This window comes from Lipophrys pholis (genome assembly GCF_963383615.2).
Source record: "Lipophrys pholis genome assembly, chromosome: 13".
NCBI lineage: Eukaryota > Metazoa > Chordata > Actinopteri > Blenniiformes > Blenniidae > Lipophrys > Lipophrys pholis.
This window is the reverse complement of record NC_137632.1, coordinates 2,437,687-2,446,922: the sequence shown is the minus strand read 5'-3', so window position 1 is coordinate 2,446,922 and position 9,236 is coordinate 2,437,687. Positions and strand designations below refer to the sequence as shown.

The window sequence follows — 9,236 nt, the reverse complement described above, 5'->3', positions numbered from 1 at the left end:
TCTGCATATTTCATATTCAAACTAATGCATTTCTGAATCCGCCGCGTCTTCCCAGCTCACCGGAATGCTTCCTCACTCCGGGAAGGTGCACCGTTAGCGTGAGGCACCGGCGAATCGTCCGCCTGACAACCCCTGCAGCTGAGCTCTGCTTGGTGATGCTGGTCTCTATGGAGAGAAAACCATAACAGAGGCACAGGCGTCTTCTGGGAATCTCTCTCTCTTGAATTGGACGTCTCAGAGGTCTCTACACATACACACCTGCGATGCTGTTAAACGCCACAAGCAGTGATTAAAGTACTGAGCTACATCACTACGTTTCACTACCAATGAACATACAAAGTGCTCCATAACTTTCATGTAAAATACATAAACATCATCAAACTAAAATATGTAAAGGCGGAAAAAAATGATCTTGTTCCTGTGAGGTGAGCGTGCTAAACAAAGCCACCTGATATACAGAATAAACTTCATTATAGTACACATGAAGGAGCACTTCTGGACTTCAATCTAAAATATATAGCGGTGGACAATAACAATGGCGGCATGACTCCCAGTCCATATTCTCCTGGGATCTGTTGGTTTTATAGTTGACAGTCACCATAATACAAATATCCGCGTTCTCGCCATTGTTACTGTTTATAGCATATCGCTGTGTTTGCACGTGTGTGGTTTTATTAGAAAAACTAGAAGTACTCTTTGCCAAACCCACATTTGTTTGTATAACTGAGTTAGCATTGCTAGCAGGTTAGCTGATATCGATGCTAACTTCCCACCTTCAACACTCAAGGAGCTCCTCCACCCATCACATGACTCCAGTCCTCCATCAGCTCCTCCCACCACCGCTGGACCCGTTTCCCAGCGAACAGACATGCGTGGAGCCCCGCCTCCAGTCTGTGGCCTTCAATGTCATGCAGTTGTTTTGTAGATCCTGATTTTCTAACGTTAAGTGAAGAATTGCCGCTGTGTGTGGCAGTGAGGTGAGGAAGTGAAGGACCTTCTTCAGCATCGTTCCTCCACACGTCTCACTCTCGACAAGCCCGCAATATTAAAATATCTCATCGGCCGTAAACCCTCCCGTTGCTGTTCACATACGCCGATTTGCACACAGTGGTTGTTTTGTTGACTGGGTTTATTGAAATGTCGGCGCTCCTCTCAGTAACAGGAGGGGGCGGAGCTTCAGCAGGAGCTCCTCCTCTCAGTAACAGGATGGGCGGAGCTTCAGCAGAAGCGCCTCCTCTCAGAAACAGGAGGGGGCGGGGCTTCAGCAGGAGCGCCTCCTCTCAGAAACAGGAGGGGGCGGGGCTTCAGCAGGAGCGCCTCCTCTCAGTGACAGGAGGGGGCGGGGCTTCAGCAGGAGCGCCTCCTCTCAGTGACAGGAGGGGGCGGGGCTTCACCAGGAGCTCCTCCTGTCAGTAAAATTAGGGGGCGGGGCTTCAACAGGAGCTCCTCCTCTCAGTAACAGGAGGCGGAGCTTCAGCAGGAGCACCTCCTCTCAGTAACAGGAGGCGGAGCTTCAGCAGGAGCTGGACGCTGCTACTCCCAAGGAGAAAGTTTTCCAGTTACGGCAGTGTGACTCCCACATAGTTCGGCCAGGGCGGTTGGCACAGCCGAAACAAATTTATGACGTCATTTTGTTCGGCCAGACCAGCACTGCCGAACTTTTGTCTTGTTCTTATGGAGGATGAAGTGGCCTTCGGTGTTGGTCCTGAGAGGGTCTTGACTATTGTTGTGTAATGCCGTTACATACCTGTTTCATTACTTGTCGTTCACAAAGACGCCTACATTTAAACTGTAATCTTGTTGTAGGATCCTGCAAAAATCGTACTGTAATTCATTCAAATTTTTACTGTTTTTAAAATCCAATTTCGGCACATTTAGTCCTTCATAGTCTGGCAGGTATATCGCTGATGATGACGATATCGCGATACTGATAAACTCGCGATATTTTGCGCTACTCTGAACCGATGCTAGGTCATAACATCTCGATTCTTCCACTGCGTTTTCTCCTCTTAAAGACCAGAGTGCGGCTCCTCCACACGGGCCGCATTGTGCACACCCTGGCAGTGTGTGTTCAGAAGTGGGTCACCGCGTTCTGAGGCTTTTGATGGAGTCTCCTGACGCCTTCCTCCGTCCAGCGGCGCAGCGGCGTCGCCGTGACTCACCGGGGCCGTGTGGGAGGAGCCAGAGTAAGATGGCTGCGGGACAGCGGACAGTGCCCGACAAATCATCTGATGGGATGTTTATCAGCCGCTAACAGGATGCCCGGCCGCCCTGGTGAAGGAGTGGTTAGCGCCTCGGCTTCTCCGGGCCCGGTGTGGTGCGGCTTCGACCCGCTCACGGCTCTGACATCGCGGGATCTCTCCTCCGCGGCTAGTCGTTAGCAACAAGCCAGCTAGCGGGGAGCTACTAGAGACCCGAGCACAAAACCAGCTCCTCAACAACGGTTGACTCCTATCGATACCCCAGGTACGTAACTCCGGTGGGGCCGCTTGCCGGAGCACGTTTGACCACCCGCTGAGGTGTTGTGACATTTCCAGGAGAGCTAACGGTCCGTGCAGCGCCACCTAGCCTGCTCCACCTCTTCACCATTGAAATGCATTGACTGTTGTTTTCCTCTCCCGAGTCCCAGCTTGGCCAACACGGACTCCTAATGCAGGCTCACCGCTTCTAAATAAGCCTCCAAGCTCAGATGCTGTCGGGATACGGTGGTCAAACTGTCCAGGTTTCAAGCATTGCGGCTGCTTCAGGGGCCAAACACTGCAGGGCTGGGGGTCTGACTTCCAGCATGACACGACCTGTGAACTGGGCTGACCTGCTTTAAATGACTGGATATTGTTGTTCCTAAAACTCAGATCCACCTCTCTAATCTCTCCCCCCAAACGCATTCAGCCCTTCGATAATCTGCCAGTAATCGCAAATCCCTAAAAACAGTAGATAAGTGCTCTTGTCACTGATTGTAAATGCTTGATTTGAACATGTATGTCTCTGTTTAACCCAACAATTGCAAAATCAGACTATCAAATCTCTTAAATTTAATATCTGAATAGACGAAATACTTTCTTTGTTCTCCACATAGCTTCAGAGTCCACCTTTCCACCACATCCTGCAGCCTCTGACAAACCTTATTATTAACTTCAAATGAACCGTGTGTTATTTGTGATTTTCACTTTGTAAGTTGAGTTTTGTTTCCCTCCATCTTCTTTACTGCTTTGGCCCCTTAAAGTCTTGGACGTGACTTGGTCTCAGCTTAGGTGGTCTTATAGCATTGTAATTACATAAAACTGTTGCCTTTGCTTTACAGTAACATTACATCTACTTTCATGAGATTTTGTTTATATATATATTAGGAGGTAAAGCTTTTTTGTTTCTAGATATAAAAAGCCTTACAAACTCTTATGTAGGTGATAATGTTGGTGTGCTCTCAGAACTGTGCTCTTTCACTTGCCCCTAATTTATTAGAGGTATGACCATATTCCCCACCAAAAGCGTATAGTTTTATTATAACTATATTATAAGCGCAGTTTGTTGACTTTGTTGTTTTTTAAAATTTTCCTTTGGTTTCTGTGTTTCTGACCTCTGACCTGTGGCCACCAGGTATGAAATAATTAGAACTATTGATTGATTGATTGATTGATTGATTGATTGAAATGTTTATTTCGAATAAGGTACGAAAACAAATAAGGAAAAAAAAGAAAATTAACAGCAAAGTTTTCCCCTCAAATAAATGAATAACAGTAATAATAATATAATAATAAATCAAGAAAAACATCATCAGATGAGTATTCGAAAAGGCGTGAGAAGAAGTAAAACTTATTTACTCTCACCCCTTGTCCCAAAGTAAATAGAACTGTCAATTGATTTAAAGGTTTCACTTAGTTAAATACACAATTTGTGTGAAACACCTCTTTATTTTAAAACATATCAAGAGCAACAGAAGACTGTTTTACGGCATTATGTATTATGCAAACACAACTCCTAACAGCAGCCAAAGGAATTACTAAATAGAAACATCACTGTACCATGACTCGTCAAACCCACATTTGAGGCACTTTACGCAACACAGGAAACAAATGAAAGCAGAGACTCCATGAGAAGACAAGAATTCATCATTTAAAAAAAAATTGTGTCTTTGTTTCCATGATGTGTTATTCATAGAGAAATTGTAAGAGTTTCGCACATCGCCCAAGGTTAGATAAAAAAGAAAGAAATATGTGTCACACCTTGATAAGTCCACATAACTTGAAGTAGGAAAGACTTGCTCCCGTTGTTTTATTTATGCATAAACGTGCTCTTTGCATGGAAGTGTAGGTCGTCGTTACAACAGTATTTATCAGTGAGGCCAACATTAAGTTTAGATTTGACATTGTTCTCAGCATCGTGTGATTTTAAACAAACAGCATTTATTTGATAAGGTTTGATCTGCACGCTACTAACTACTAAGTACTTCACCTAAACAGAGTATATTGGTGTGTATTTGTGTGTTGTTCGTGCCCTTATGAGTTCCCATCTAAGTTTGTATTACACACAGGAAGACCTTTTTTTTTTAAGTAGCACAAGGAGAAAGGTGTTTTTTACAGGCTGGCTGTTGAAGCAAGGTGGTGGTTACAGAGAAAGTAAACAGGCTAGGCCCTCTTTGAGGTGTATGGTTGTGACAGGAAGAGCATCCGGCGTAAATCTGAGCCAAATCTACACATTACAGCTTGCTGTTGCGACCCCCTTAAAATGTGAATGTCCTCCAGGGAAAGGAGGCTGCTTTACAAGCTCCCATTATTTTGCTGTGTGTTGCTGGATTGTAATGATAATCCTGGAGGAGTATTGGGGAATCTGTGGTGGCTTGCACCTGTCTCAGCTGGTCAGAAGCCATTCAGATTACAGTCACATTTCTACGCTGCGTGCTGTGAAAGCTCGGCACCTCCGCCAGCCTGTGTTCAGTGAAGTTCAACACTCACAGGCAAGAGAGGAACAGAAGAAGTACAAATGTGAGGAATGTGCAGAGACCTTGGAGCTGTGCCTGTTTGAACACCTGGAAAAGGTCTGGTTCAGCAGGTGTGACTGTCAGTCACTGTGTGGTGGGAAGTCACAGGAACTGGGGAAACGAGCTGTTCTCCACTGCCAGTCTATAGCGTGACCTTTGGACTTTGTTTTCTGAGACTTTAATAGTTTAGACTGTGGAGTGGTGTGCTTTGTCAAACACTTAAGTCTTTCTGAAGGCAGCCTCCCTCGAGAGGAATCTGACGGTGAACTTTGGACTCATTTTATGGACGTCTTTTATGATTCTGTGTGTGTGACCTAAAAATGATCAACCCTACGTGTCATATAGCTTATATCAGCCGAGACCTGCATGTCAGGGCCGGGATTGTTAATGAAACCCTCAGACATACAGGCAGATGTGTATTTTTGGTAATTGTGTTAGATGTAGATTGTGTGTCTGAGATTCCATTTTCTTCAGTGTGTGTTTGCAGTTCCTCTGAGTTCAGCGTTTTCCCCCCCAGCTCCTCTACATACCTCTGTCATTAGGTTTGACTCACATGGTGGCGTGAGATTGGGAATCATTAAGTAAAGTGTGGGAAACGTTGACGTGCTGTTTTTGCTCCACAGCTATCGAGCCACTGTGGGAAATCAAATGAAGAGAGTTGGGAAAGGCCCGTTACTGATTTAAAGAAGTCAAAACCAGACGTCATCAAATCTCTAACTCGTGTCTGACCATAGCTCATTCACATGATGCAAGTCCACCTCATGTGGCCACCAAACAAATTACGACCATCTTTGTAATCAACTTTCAACGTACTTATGACTTTGGTACTGAACTTTTTACCTCTCGTGGTTTGGTTCGATGTTTGGACCCAGATTTTAGAATTTTGAATTAGAATTTTTATTTCGGCCATCTTCACAAAAAATAAAAGAAAAAGAAAACAATACAAAACCCAATAACACTCAATTGTGAATTTCTTTAGCTGAAAGAGTGTAGGTTGAAACAAAGCTTATATATACATACCCCATCACAAAAAAAAACAAGGTTCTCTACATAATATAACATAATTTCACATACAAAAGATAATTTAATGTTTTTACAATATACATTCAATATTTACTACCGTTCAAAAGTTTGGGGTCACTTAGAAATGTCCTTATTTTTGAAGAAAAGCGCAGTTTTTTTTCAATGAAGAAAACTTTAAACTAATCAGAAATACACTCTATACATAGTTAATGTGGTAAATGACTATTCTAGCTGCAAATGTCTGGTTGTTGGTTCAATATCTACATAGGTGTATAGAGGCCCAGTTCCAGCAACTATCCCTCCAGTGTTCTAATGGTCCAATGTGTTGCTCGTTGTGTCAGAAGACTAATGGATGATTAGAAAACCCTTAAGCAATCATGTTAGCACAGCTGAAAATGGTTTAGCTGGTTAGAGAAGCTATAAAACTGAGCTTCCTTTGAGCAGGTTGAGTATCTGGAGCATCACATTTGTGGGGTGGATTCAGGCTCAAAATGGCCAGAAAAAGAACTTTCATGTGAAACTATAGTAGGGTTAGGGTTAGTACCCGCAAAACACCAGTGTCAACCTCTCCAGTGAAGAGGCCACTCCGGGAGGCCGGCCTTCAGGGCAGAGTGGCAAAGAAAAAGCCAAATCTGAGACTGGCCAATAAAAGAAAAGATTAATATGGACAAAGAACAGAGACGTTGGACAGAGGAGGATTGGAAAGAAGTGTTATGGACGGACGAATGGGAGTTTGAGGTGTTTGGATCACACAGAAGAACATTAGTGAGACGCAGAACAACTGAAAAGATGCTGGAAGAGTGTCTGACACCACCTGTCAAGCAAGGTGGGGTAAGGTGATGGTGTGGGGTTGCTGTGGTGCTGGTAAGGTGGGACATTTGTTCAGGGGAAAAGGGATTTTGAATAAGGAAGGCTATCACTCCATGTTACAGCGCCATGCCGTCCCCTGAGGACAGCGCTTGGTTGGAGCCAGTTTCATCCTCCAGCAGGACAATGAGCCAAAGCACCTCCAGAGGGTGGAGGAGTATTTAGAGAAGAAGCAGGCAGCTGGTATTCTATCTGTAACGGAGTGGCCAGCGCCGTCACCACATCTAAACCCCATTGAGCTGCTGTGGGAGCAGCTTGACCGTATGGGACGGAGGAAGTGTCCATCCAGCCAGTCCAACTTGTGGGAGGAGCTTCTAGAAGTGTCGGGTGACATTTCTCCAGATTACCTCAACAAATTAACAGCTGGAAGGCCAAAGTACTGCAATGCTGGGATTACTGCAGATGGAGGATTCTTTGACCAAAGCAAAGTTTGAAGGAAAAAATTATTATTTCAAATAAATATCATTATTTCTAACCTTGTCAATGTCTTGACTATATTTTCTATTAATTTTACAACTTGTGTGGTAAATAAAAGTGTGACTTTTCATGGAAAACACAAAATTGTCTGGGTGACCCCAAACCTTTGAACGGTCGTGTATATGTTGCACAAGTTTCATATACACAGTTTATACATTCAAATCGAACATATATACATACATACACTCATATACATACACATGTATGTGAGATGTACATTAATATTATACTGTTTCATATATGCAACACAAGGTTCAATTAAATATCAAGTTGCAATATATAAATTAACCAAAAACCTTTTATGTTTATTACATATTCATACATTTTATACCATTATATACATATTATATATTATTGCTGTCCTAGGTAAAATTTTTGCTCTTCTTTCTTGTACTTATTAATGATATATGATTTAAAAAGCTTTTTAAACAGGTTTATGTCGATGCTTTGTTTTATTTCATCCTTTAGACAGTTCCATAATTTAACCCCTGCTGTTGTTATACTCATTTCCTGTGTTGTTCGAGCATATGGTATCTTAAAATGTAGTTTTCCTCTTAAATTATAATCCCCTTCTCTCTGTAAAAATCTTTCCTCTAACCCTTTTGGAAGTTTGAACCCTGGCCCGGTTCTCGTTCCGTTTTAACATCAGACCAGAATATGTAAAGAAAACATGCGGTCAATCGACATAAATTGGAGTGAGCTGTGGAAAATGGAACATAATGGATCATTGCGTTCAGTCTCATCAGCAGACCTGCTTTCCACCTGGGCTTGTTTGGTGTTAACCTAACTTTAACCAACAAAGCGCCAACATGTCATGATTTAACCTTGGTCCTCTCATCAGGATGGGCCATTTCTCACTCCAACACTCAGCAAAGCTGACATGCACCAACTGACATGTGACTATACAGATTTCTACTTGGATTGTGTGGAATTATTGGTGATGAATATTAATGGACTTAATGAGACAAATCAAATATTGTTTACCATACAAGGAGCAATGAATGAATCAGCTTAGATTATTGTTATTTCAGAATTTTTACATCAACCGAAAGTTTTTAAAAACAGGTGAAGAAAATTCTTCTCATCGGTTCCTCCATTGGCTGTTTGGGTTGGTTTTAGTCACTCCACTGGGCTTGAGGGCTTGAAATTCAGGAATTTGCTGAAAAAAATCATCTTACGAAATCAAAAAACTGAATGTGAATGGAAAGAAGTAAAACTGAAAAATGAGAAAGAATTAGGGAGCTGAATTTTTCAGCTTTGATTTTATTGTGAACCTGTTAGACCATTCAGATTTATAGAATTCAAATTCACTTTCTACTGGCACCAGATTTATCCCATAGACTGGAGGGTTTCCGTGGTAACTGCATGCTGTGGAGGCTGACTTGTTTTTTCCAGAAACATTAAAGTCTCAGATCCTCAACAGGAGTGATGCATTTCTGAATAAGAGGTTTTTTTTTTTCTTTTTATTCCTGCGCAGAAAATGATTTGTGACCAAATTTGCTTTTATACTCGTAAACACTCAGATATACTCTTCTTTGTTTGACACCCTTATCAGTGTGCTGCTGAATAAGAACAAATGATTTTTTTCCCTGCTCAATATGATGATTGAAGGCAAAACTGGGATCTCAAGGTTATTTATAAAAGTCCTGGGCCCGTTTGTTCAAAACTGGGTTATTTAACCACTGGTTAAGCCCTAACCGCCGTTTAAATTCTTAACCCGTTGTTAGTTAACTAACCATTAAATATGCGTTGTTCAATACATGGTTAGTCATCCCGTTAGTTGACGTCGCCCTCAAAGTTAACAGTGAGGTTAACAACACCTCAAATTAATAAAGCGTTGGAACGAGATAAGTTGTTACCTCAAATTAAGAAAACGACAGAACGAGATAATAAG

At 42.5% G+C, this 9,236-nt stretch overlaps 1 protein-coding gene across 1 annotated transcript in view; it reads left to right on the top strand.

Annotated features, from left to right (window-relative positions):
• Positions 1-2,256: 2,256 nt before the first annotated feature.
• fhip1b (FHF complex subunit HOOK interacting protein 1B) overlaps positions 2,257-9,236 on the top strand; it is a 40,185-nt gene continuing 33,205 nt past the window's right edge. Inside the window, exon 1 of the mRNA XM_080478660.1 lies at positions 2,257-2,466. The gene's annotated coding sequence lies outside the window, so the exon portion shown is untranslated. The remainder of the gene's footprint in view (positions 2,467-9,236) is intronic.